This window comes from Triturus cristatus, chromosome 8 (assembly GCF_964204655.1).
Source record: "Triturus cristatus chromosome 8, aTriCri1.1, whole genome shotgun sequence".
NCBI classification, from domain to species: domain Eukaryota; kingdom Metazoa; phylum Chordata; class Amphibia; order Caudata; family Salamandridae; genus Triturus; species Triturus cristatus.
The window spans coordinates 1,694,775,553-1,694,787,975 of NC_140591.1; positions in this window are offsets into that span (position 1 = coordinate 1,694,775,553).

Consider the following 12,423-nt stretch of genomic DNA (forward strand, 5'->3'; position numbering starts at 1 on the left):
TGATTTTCATCATCTGACCCAGAGACTATAGCTGACCCACCCCCTGATTCAGACCCCTTAGCTCCTAGTGCTAATCTAAGATCATCTGCTGTCAGCAGATCTAGCAGGTGTAGTGTGGAGGGACGCTGTCCTATCCTCAGGTGCCTTGCAGCACACATGGCTTTCAAGTCAAAGAAAGACATGTCCTTATACTGAGGCTGGGTGGAGCCACTGGCTCCGGCCCTTAAGGACATTCTAGTGTTGCGCAGTGTTGTACTACCTACACTAGTTTGTGGCCTACTGATCCTAGCTTGAGCTGTAGAAAGGGTTGTGCTATCCCTTGACACACAGCTCTAAGTTCAGTAGAACTTATTGATACTAAGCTTGACTTTATATGTACCTTGAGTACCTTTAGTGGTTTTCAGTTAGTAATTCAAATAGAGATTTTCTGGTAAAACAATGGCAAGCTGGAATCCCATACGCTACCCACCAATGTGAGAAGTTGGCCTGGTACATGCTGTTCACTAGTTAAAGTGGCCACCTTGCACCAGTACAATTCGACTCTTATGGTAGATAGGTTTAAGACAACCTTTTTAAGAAAGCTATCCTAGTGGTAGCTGTGGAGAGCAGCCTTCAGGCCAAGTCTTTAGAGGAATGTAAAGCAGCTTGTTTTACCTTATAATCTCTTGAATTACTAAATGAAAGAACACCACACAGGTATATATATCAAATATATATGTATTTATTTCTAGACACACTCTACTAATCTCTTTATGAGATTAGAAGTCATGGACATATGCACAAATCAACGTTTCACAACAAATTAAGCACTTATATGGCTGGGGCCCTAGGGGCATACCACAACATATACTAAAAAAGAGGTATAAGAATATCGACTTGAGAAGAGACAAGGCCTAGGGCCTTCAGAAGCGCTGGGGCCTCACTAATCCACCCAAGGCAGGTAAGTAAAGGACCCACGGGAGACGCATGCAGTGTGAGAACACAGCCGCGGATCCCAATAGACTTCAATGAAGCAAGTCGCGGTTGGAATTTTAAAGTTTTAGGATACTTTGGGAGAGTCTACAAGCAAGTCACTTACAGGGTAAGTAGTTCTAGAGCCAACACACATAGGAGCACCGTAGTACTCGAGTTACCTCACCCAGGGAAGCCGGGTGCATCGGTGTTTTGTGGTGTCGGGTCGCTGCGTCGTTTTCAATGGGAGTCAAAGAAGACTTGCTGCTTGTGAAGACAGAAGAAGTGTCCGGTGATCCAAAGCGGGATTCAGAAGAAAGAAGACCTGAAAGCAGAGGAGACAGTATTCACAGTCACTTGCCAGGGACCCGGGGCCAGGAAGATGGATGCCCACAGTTGTCGGGTGATTTCAGGTGATCACGGGTGTCTTGACTCTTCAGCCACGAGGTCCAGGAGGTGTCAACAACAACCAGGAGCTGGATTTGGTGTGTCCCTTGAAGTCTGCAGCTTACTTGAGGTGTTGGCAACCGGATTGGAGCCAACAAGCCTTGGCAACAGCAAGCCTCATGGAAAGTGAAGAAAGTTAGCGGTGCAGACCAGCTAAGTCTGAGGGGCTCACCCTGCAAGGGTAAGTCAGGGCAGGCCTGGAGCAACCAGGGGAGCCCTTTGGTTCTGTAGAAAAGTCTTCTGGTGACCCACCAGCCAGCCGTCCAGGGATCGCGAAGATGCCTCGGGAGGATTCACTCACCAGGAGCCCACGGTCACTCGGGACAAGGTAGGCCTCTGATCTTCAGTGGAAATCCTGCTGGAGGCGTGGACCACACATGGTCCAATGCACAAGTTCGTAGAACGTCGTGAAGGGGTTGCACTCGACAACAGTGCACGGTACCCAGGTATTACTCTTCCTCATCACTCGTGGGGTCCACTTGCCTCAGCTTCACTGGGGACTCACGATGGCCGTTGAGAAGTCAGGAAACCCACTTTTGGGGCTGCAGGGACTACGGACTCCGGCGGGAGGGGGAAATTGTGCGACTGTTGATGCAAAGTTTTGGTGCCTGCCAAGCAGGGGAGTCACTCCTTGACTCCAAGGGAGATTCTTCCAGAGGTAGTGGAACGTCGAAGGTCCAGGATTCTGCTTCAGAGCGTCGTCCAGGGATATCTAGTTTGCAATGGCAAGGGTTCCCTAACTTATACTACAAGGAAGGGAGGGACTAGCTCTATGACCACTCCTATGGGAGGGTCGGGGGAGTGGGTGGCTACACCCACTTCCCTTTGTCCAGTTTCGCGCCAGAGCAGGGACAGGTAGCCCCTGAACCGGTTTGAGCTGGCATATGCACAGAGGAGCCTACGGCTTCCCCAGTGCAGGACTTCACCCAGCCCCAATACACTAAATCCTGTCTGGAAGGTGGTTACACCTCCCTGTGACAGGATGCCTATTGTTGGGCCTCCTCCACTGCGAGTTTCGGTCAGCAGCAGGAGGGCAGCCCAGTGTCTGTGCTGGTGGCATCCATTTTGTGATGCCAGGGCTCTTCAGGATTCTACCGTGTATCCACAGTGGGTACATGTCTATCCCTCTAGAAGGGTGGGATCATACTCCCACACCAGTTACTGGTGTTGGGGTATGATTCCAAAGCGTTTGACACCAAACACGACATGTTTTGATGCAGCCATCCCAAAGTTAGCATTTACTGCTAGGTTATAATGCACTTAAAGAGTATATGGTTTAACTGCATCCACAAACAGCTACAGAGAATGGACTCTGAGAGCTGCAGAGGGGCCCTGCTCAGGCAGAGGCACCCACTCACATGGAATCCAAGCACCCTGCCCTCAGGATTGATAGGGCCTGCCTTAGGAGTGACTGATAGGTTTATGTGTGTGTGTAAAGTGAGATATAGGGAACCTATACCTCAGGTGAGGAGTGCTAACACTACCTCACCCAGGCTGCAGTAGCAGGCCTGTGGTGTCAGATTTAGTCTGCTTCCCAGGGGTGGCATAATACATGCTTCAGCCCCTGGTAGGCCTGTGAAGTACCTATGCCCTTGGTACCTAAGGTACCCTATACTAGGAGCTCATAAGGTCCCACAGTATCCAATCACTAGTGCACCTAATATGCACTCCATGTTGTTTAGAGAGGCTGGGGCCCTGATTAGCAGGGTTCCAGCCAGACTATGGCCAGAAACCAGTGTTAACATCAGAAAAAAAGTGAGGGCAACATAAGTGTAGATCCTACTCTCCTACAGTAAGGTTCTTTTGTGCATGTGCTGGAGGCAACTCCATTGAAGTGCAAGTGGGGCAGGGAACAGCTTTGCCCCTAAATACTCTGGCAGGATGGCCCATCCTGCCAAGACTAGGTCCGCTTTAGTCTCACTGTTTGGGGAAAAAAGAAAGACCAACCACTAAGCTATTTACAGTCATTTTACCCAGGAGACTGGCAACAAGCACCAAATGTTTAAGAGAAGAAAATACTTGGGGGCATATTATCAAGCACATGCGATAATCATCGCAAATCACACACAGCGCGATTTTCACTATCGCCTTCTATCGCTGGATTTCAGCACCGGGTTAGCGAGTTATTATTAATGCTTTTTACCCAGGCGATGTGAAATTAAAGCAATAGAGGGTGATAACATACATTAGCGTGAGAAGAGCAGCAAAAAATGTCCTGCGATAATGTTAACCTTGATAATAGGCAGGTGTGGACTTAGCCCTGAGATCCACCTCCCATGTTACAGATGGCTAAGTCGTATTAACAGCAGGAGTTAAAATCCTGCGATAAAGGGGCCTTACCACGACTTTGATCATCGATTCACGTGTCTGGGGCATCCTTGTAAATATTGCGATGCAGTTTAGCGATGTGTACCCATGTTGTTCTGTGAGGAACGCCCACTTTGCATGTCATTATCGATAATAATCGCTGACATGCAAAGTGGAGAAAAGACGGCTGCTAACAAAAGGAAACACGCGTTAGCGTGTCCTTGATAATAGAGCGATATTTAAATCTCTGCTTTTCAGACGAAAATGACCGCTAAAGCAGCGAAATTGGGCTTGATAATATGCCCCCAACTTTCTAAAATTTTCATTTTTAGGTCGTGCCTATAGCGGCAGGGCCCATGTGCTGCTCGCTTTGTGAAGCATGCAGTAATGGAGTGGAAGCCCTGTGGAAGCTCCACCCACTCTCCACCTATGGTTTTAATTGGCTTGTGTGATTGTATTTCATAAATGCTGCCGTCTGATTTATTATGAGGCTTGTTAGTCCCTCCATATTATGGCCATGTCGTCATCTGTACCCTCCCATGGCTACTGGCCCCTTTACTTAGAGTGTTACACTGAATGGTACCTGTTATTTAGACTGTGAGCACTATCTTTTTCCGTGCCTTCTCACTCCCTCCCCCGCCCGCACTCCCGTTGTCTGTTTACCCCCTTCCCGTTGTCCGTGTGCCTCCCCTCCAGTTGTCCGTGATGCAATGCAATAGGTCTCGCATAAATGCGAGACCTATTGCATAGCAAATGCTTGTATTGCCAGTTGTTCACTTGTATGTCTTCTCCCTCGGCCTCCTTTAATGCCAGCCCACGGGGCAGGAATTCACAGTGTGCTTTGGAAGCCCGGCAGAGCGAAGGCTGCACGAGTCACGCGTCGTGGCTTTACGTCCACAGCCCTCAGGAATCGGCACGCGCCACAGAGGACTGTACTTCCTTTGTGTTTCTTTTCATGCTCAGATTTATTAAGTGTTCTAGATGGCAAGAAAGTATCAGAACTTTGCAAAAAGCAGACTTCATATCAGGTATTTATACTGAGATAAACGTTTCCCTGTAGAATGACCGTTATCTTTATGTTATGGCAGCTTTTGGCATTTTCCCGCTTCCTTTGAATATAGTTACACTTTTTTCTTATAGCCTATTATATACATTCTTCTCTAAATAAAATCAGAAAGGAAATTTGATGGGTGGTAACTTGGAGTTTGATATTTACCACAACTTCTAAAATCTCCTCGACACATGAAAGAAAGCTCACCCAAGCAGCACTGGTTTCTTTTCTGCAGTAAACGGCGGGGAAGCCCACTCATGACTGGGACCGAGTGATCTCCATGTATGTGGCACAAAGAGAACCAAAGGTGGGCTGGGGAGGATGCTATCGGTCCTCGCCGGTGAACTGCTCACGCGCTTGTGGATGCTGTTATGTTGTGGGCACTAGGCCCACATACTGCAGGAAGGACGACACCGACACTTAGGTATGGTACTAGGAACTGACCATGAACACGAGCACCCGGGCCCTTTTATTAACAGGGTCACGTCACTCGTGACGCATGCGATGAATGGGTGTCAGTGCACATGTATCCAGCCCTCTGGGGAGTGGCTGGTAAACTCAGTGTCTGCCGTGACACTGGAACGTGTCCAGCAGGACACTACAGATGCTATTGGTCCTCGCCGGTGAACACCTTCTGCGCGCGGTTCCCAGTGCAGGGACAAGAAGCGCGCACGCTCCAGGGCGCATTGGAATGTGTTCAATCTACAAGGCAACTAGAGGAGCGCACCGAATAAGCATACCTGCAGTGGGAGGTGCACACCTGCTGGATGCAGGCGACAGGGTCCAGGTCTTAGGAATATCCCAAAATGGCTGTCACACATAGAAAACTTGACTGGAGTGTAAACGACCTGGACATGCAATGGCTTTGAGAACCTTCCATTTTAAGAAAGTGCGTTATATGAACCAGAAAGCAGGGATACTGATTCCGAGCAACGAGAGGCTTTAATCAGACAATGCTTAAATCCTGATTTATCTATCCACAGATCTGTCTATCTATCTATCTATCTATCTATCTATCTATCTATCTATTTATCTATCTATCTATCTATCTATCTATCTATCTATCTATCTACCCATCCACTGTCCGCACCTGTCCCTAATGATCTACCTTTCTAGCCATTCATCCACCCACGCACCACAATAATCAACTGATTTATCTACTGAAATATCCCACGCATTCTTCTCTACTTATTTATATCTCTCTATTCCTCGACCTTCCCGGCCAAAAATCTACCCACTCACTCCCATACACTATCTATCAGTCTTCCGATCTACCAGCTTAACTATCCCATCCATCCATCCACCCACCCACTTTCCCATTCCATCAGTCTGCCGTCCTAGCCACCCGCGTATCCGTCCATCCATTATTGATCCACCCACCTCACCTGCTGCTAATCATGTCTATCGATCTGCTGACTTAGCTGCTTCATGAATCCATCTCTCCATTACACTCTTTTATTTGAGAAATCTGACATGTGGTTAATGCAGGTCATCTCCCATGCTACTTTCTATTAATATCTTATAGCATAATATAACAGTACCCCATTGGATTTTGACGACAATATCCAATGCTGATGGGAGCCAGAGCAAGGCTCTGGGAAAAAAATGCTTTGGTAATTGGCTGATGTCTCTTTCAATTTCAAAGTCTCATCCGAGCAATACATTCCTTTCTAAGATCTACTCAAGATGACATCATTTCATCAGTTTGTTATGGGAGTAAAGATGTGTTCCCTGGGGTTAGAACAACAGCAAAACTCCAAGGGAACTTTATGAGTTGTTCAAAAACCCTGCACTGCATGTTATTGAGGCCCATGGAAAGGTGACAGTAGGAAGAGCTCTTCAAATGTCACCACATTTCAGTGGCTGAGTTAGTGGAGGGATATACAACAGAGATGACCTACTTACCCGACTGAGGGGGTTGATCACTGGAGGCAGTCGACAGAAAGCCGGATGCAAAATAGCATGGAAACTCTTGCTGCTCTGTGAACATTTGATGCTGAGACACCAGCAAAATCTAGTGGGCAAAGAGCTGTCAAGGAACAAGAACTATGTGTGGCCAGTGGGTCTTGAGAGAGTGAACCATGAGCAAGAAGCCACATACTGTTGGTAAGTGAGAGCAGAGGCACAGAGTGCTTTATTCTATACAACTAGCAAACCAGCATTCAACCTGAGGAGTCGAGTATAATACATTTCAGAGCTATGAAGTTGTGATGACAAAGACAAGCGAAATATTCAAAAGCAACTACTCTTGGCAAGGTAATAAACAGTCAATATATTCAAACAATCATACCATACAACTTCACCAGTCTAGGAAAAGAAAAACAAAAGGATATATATGTATACAATAAATTTAATTGAATTAAAACATCATCAGAATGTACATTTCAATAATAATAACAAATATTTAAAATTATTTGTCATACAATGATTCAACATATTAAAAAGAAGACATCAAAGAGCGATAAAAACAACAGACATGAGCATTTGTCATTGGTATTGGTTATTCTGAAAGAATCAATAGCAGTATTGACAACATTTCATTTTTTACAATCAATACGTTTGTTCCTCGGATGTAACCCCACAAATAAGCATTGATGCGTTTCGGTGGTATCAAAGCACAATAAGACCACCTTCTTCAGGACAAAGTATAAACTACCCCTCTTTTCTTATGAGCAACCTGTTTAAAAACATAAATCTAGTATTTACAGAACATTATCCCCTCTTGTACCTTTTCTCAAAACACAATTTATTGCCTCCTGTTTATTAAACATTATATTTTGTTTTCACAAGGTGATTCTGGTGTTGCTTTAATATGCATCACCACATGCCCGTGTTGTCTCATTCCAGACTGTCAGGTGAAGACGCATATCATACATACATTCAATCAGCTCCTAATTTTCCGAAGCTTCAATGCTATCCAACTCACCTTAAACATCAAGGTGACTTTCACTTAGGTGGACTGTTCACACTTGGATACTTCACGAATCAGCCATTTTCTCATAATAGGAACCTGAAAAAATATATATGAATGAGAATTAGGGGGCCATCCTGTTGTAAATTAAGGCAGAATGTGATTAAGCATTTACTGAAAACATTAGTGTTTCCCTTTTATCGTGTCTTTCCTCATTATGTTGGCCGAAGTCCGGACTCCATTTTGTATTGACATGCTGCCACGTGTTCACCACGAGGAGAGTCCGACCTCTGTGTTAGTTGCTCTTGTAATCTGCCTAGCAACAGTTATAAATAGCTCTCTCTTGTCCGGCTGGCGCATGCCCAGACTTGACCACATCTGTTATAATTAGCTTTGCTTGACCATGTGTTTTCGCGGGCCCAAGGAGTGTGTTAGCTCCGCCCTTGTATTGATTTGGTATCGAGAATGACCCTAAATGGTAATGTTCTTCAACTCTGTGGTATCCACCCACTCATGAGCCCCTCTGTTGTGTATAAAAGGGGACAATGTACGCAAGTTCTTTGTGCTACTCCTTGCAATACTGAAGAGTGTTGTGTGGATTGTAGGACCACCCTTAAGGGTTAATAAACGTTGTTTTTGTACTTTGCAGTTTCCGTGCCAACTTCCTTATAGATTTCGTTACAGAAGAGCGAACCCTTGTCTCTTGCGGGCCTAGCTGGGGCTTGTATTCATCAATTGGCGCCCAACGTGGGGCGCATCGGCGACTCGGATGCCCGAAGGACTGGTCGCGATGAAGGTGAGGAGTTTGGCCGGGGACGTGATCACTGCCAGCGGCGTCTTAGCCTTGGCATCCCGAGGTTTTTCTTCCTTCCCTTCCGAGCTGACCATCTGGGTGGCGCCGGTCATCGACTGAGACCTCTTCTGTCGGTCCTGCCGTGAGAGCCGTTTGGGCGATTGTGGAGCTTGGCAGTTGGAACCTGGACTCTTGATTGGTAAGAACCGTTGTACGGTACTTGCTCCGAGTTTTGAAGCCTGGTCTGGCTATTTGAGTTTGATTGATGGTGACTAGTCATATTTTGAATTTGTCTTTGTGAAAATATATGCGTTGCAACACATATAGGCAGGTAATGTGGAGAAATTTCTCCGGAGCTGTGTAAACTTTGAACGGCGCAACGATTAAGTGCCTTTTTTCCTTGATAATACTGCATATTTTGCATTATTCCTAGCATGCCTGCTTTTAGCGCACTTCGTAAGTGGTGCTGCTGTTTTGGGAACCGGTTGAACCTCGAGGAATCTGCTCCAGCTCCCCCAGAGGGGACTCCTAATAGGGATATGTACGTGAAGCATGGTCTTTCTTCCATAATGTACAGCACGTTATGGAGGAAATATACTAGGAAGGATCCTGAGTTGCGATGGCCTTTGTATGGATCGTTTGATATACGTAAGATTGAGTATGTGGAACAGTGTATGTGTAAGCGACGTGCTCGTCAGGATATGTTTGAGTGTGTGCGATTATGGGTGAAGGAAGTGCGTGAGCGAGAGAAACGTGAGAAAGCGCTGTTTGATAAGGAGCAACGAAAGAATGATCATATGCGAGCGCAGGAAGCGAAGCGTCGGGAGGACAAAGAGCAAACAGACAGACAAGAGAAAGAGCGTAGGCTACAAGTTTCGGGTCAATATGTTGTTCGTCAGCCGCTTTATCCTGTCCTTAATAATCCTGATGACGATTTTTATTTACTAGATCGCTCTCCGCCCCCTTATGTTGGCGCATCTGCTCCACGGCCGCAAGATTCTGGCCCGGCTCCGGGTAAGGTCGACACACGGTCCATGTTATCGGCCGAGTATATGGCTGAGCTTCGGAAACTTTCCCTTCGTGCACTTAAGGGCAAGATGTCTATGGATGAGTTGTTCCATGCTTGGGGGTCATGGCAAGATAGAGAGAGGGTGTATTTTCTGTCTCATTTTTCAGAAGAAGTAATTGCTGCTTTCCGAAAATATTCTAGTGTCCTTGAGCCTGCCGACGTGTCTTCGGATGCCGGAGCATTACGTAATGGTGTTTTTTCTCCCCCTAAGGCTTCTGAGGCGGCTCGGCGGCTGTTCGCTTTGCGGGACGAAGTGTTGGCCCTTAGAGAGAAAGCACGTCAACAAACGGAGGAGGAGAAGCAGTCGGATTCGTCTGCAGCAGGGGGCCACCCATCCGCCTCCCAGTCAGATAAGGATGACATAGTGCATGCTAAATCAATGCGAGAGGCGGCGCCTTTGTATGTTCCTCCTAAGGGAGCAGGGACTAGCTCGGATGTTAACTCCGCCGATGCAAGGGGATATTTTGTATATAATTGGGTTTATACTCCATGGCATAGGGCCGATGTTATGGCATTAAAGAATGCGCTGCCCGACCCCCGCAAGAATCCAGCGGCCTTCTATGAAGAAGTCGAGGGGGCCTTGAATTCTTGCATTATGACCTTAGCGGATATAGACCTATTCTTTGGCCTTATCCTACCGCCGGATACGTGGCGCTCTGTCCGGAAGGTAGATGATGCGGTTGCCTTCAAGGCCCGGTGGTCTGACCTTGAGGATGAGGATAGGGAACGGAAGCCCGCACAGAAACCACCCCAGAATATTTTAGATCTCCCTGCGGCTATTGTGGCTAAGTTGAAGACGATTATCCCCCCTAAAAAGATTGACTGGAATATGTTAGCTGCATGTAAACAAAAAGTTGACGAGTCAGTCGCGGACTTCTTTACGCGTTTTGAGGAAACGTTCCATGATTTTAGTGGCCAGTCGCTTACTGACGACACGGGCCGCCACCTTTTCGCGGACAAATATGTGGCTAATCTGCTGCCGGCAGTTGCGGCCCGGTTAAAAGCGAGTGAGAGTTCTTGGTCCTCCGCGACTCCGACGGCCCTTCTGACCATTGCCCAGTATTATGAGCGTCAGGAGCACGAGGCGAAGGGCCAGGAGGAGAAGAAATCGAAAGATCTTAAAACTAAAGTGATGTTAGCACAAGTATATGGCCCGCCCCGCCGGGGTAATAATAATAGGGGAAGGGGCGGATCTTATGGTCCCCCTTCGGGCCGATCGGATTTGAATAGGAACCAGTGTGCGTATTGCAAGCAGTTGGGCCATTGGGCCAGGGATTGCCCAGCGTTGCGTGCTTCGCGTCAGGGGCACACTCCGGGTGGCCCGAGAGGTAGAGGGGGCTTCTCGAACTTTAGAGGGAATTCCAACGATAATGTCCGTTTCGATACTGCTGGACAGCACCGAGATAGCTCAAATGTTTTCGATCGTCAGCACCAGTATCATGTATCGGACATCGATCGGTCGGGATATCATGATTCTCAGCATGCATAGGAATGCGTAGGATGGGGGTCCGAATCAGTTGAGGTGCCGGTCGATCAGACGGGTCCTTATGTATCGGCTGAGGTTTTAGGTTCTACTGATCAGTTCCTAGTGGATACAGGAGCGACACGTAGTGCATTGTCTAGGTACTTGGTTCCGGGGGCTCCCCCATCCGGCTCAATAGTTACATCGGTAGGGTTTGACGGCACACTCTCCCGAAGCCCTCTTTCACAGCCCCTTGCATTTAAAGTTGATTGTTTTTCTGCGCCTTGTCCGTTTCTGCTTGCTCCGTACACACCGGATAACATTATGGGCCTTGATATGTTAAAGTACTTTAGGGCTACAATTCGTTGTTCCCCTGAGGGTGTGAGGGTGATTTTAAATGACAACTACCCCCGATCTGGGCGGATGTGTACAATCTCAGAGGATGCGTTGTTGGCTACCCTCCCCCAAGCTTTATGGGCGACTTCGGACACAGATGTCGGACAAATGGTGATTCCTCCGGTCCACATTAGTGTCCAGGAGGGGGCGGTACTACCACGCCTCCCACAGTATCGTATTTCCCAGGAGGGCGAGGAGGCTCTCATACAGATTGTGCAAGACCTGATCGCAGTGGGAGTAGTGGAAGAAGTTCCCTATAATATCTGTAACAGTCCGATTCTCCCAATTTTGAAAAAGGACACGGATGCAAAAGTCTATCGGTTTATAATTGATTTGAGGGAGGTAAACAAGATCGTGATACCTCAGTACCCGGTGGTTTCCGATATCACGACGTTGCTTACCTTGGTCCCGCCTACGGCGACCATGTTCTCAGTGATTGATTTGAAAAATGCCTTCTTTTCTATCCCCATTCACCCTGATAGCCGATTTCTTTTTGGGTTTACATTAAACAATAGATCTTATCGTTTTTGTAGAATTCCCCAAGGCTATACAGAAAGCCCTAGTATTTATAGTCAGGCTTTGAAGCGACAGTTGGATTCCTTTGTTTTACTTGAGGGGGTCGCCCTCATTCAATATGTCGATGACATCCTGTTGGCGGCTGACACCCTGGAGTTGTGCGAGAAAAGTACGATAGCCTTACTTTCCTTTTTAGCATCCCACAATCACAAGGTCTCTAGGAAGAAATTGCAATTCTGTAGACCAAAGGTGACTTATTTGGGTCACCTTTTGTCTAAGGAGGGGCGTGCACTCACACCAGATCGTATCCAAGTAATTTTGGACACACCAAGGCCATCCACGCAGAAGGATGTGCGTGCATTTTTGGGTCTTGTTTCTTTTTGTAGACAGTGGATATTGGGGTTTTCACACATAGCTAAGCCATTACTAGCGCTCTTGACAAAAGACACGCCCATCCCGATCCCCTGGTCAGATGAGTGTGACGCTGCTTTTCAGCAATTGAGACAGGCCCTTTGTTCAG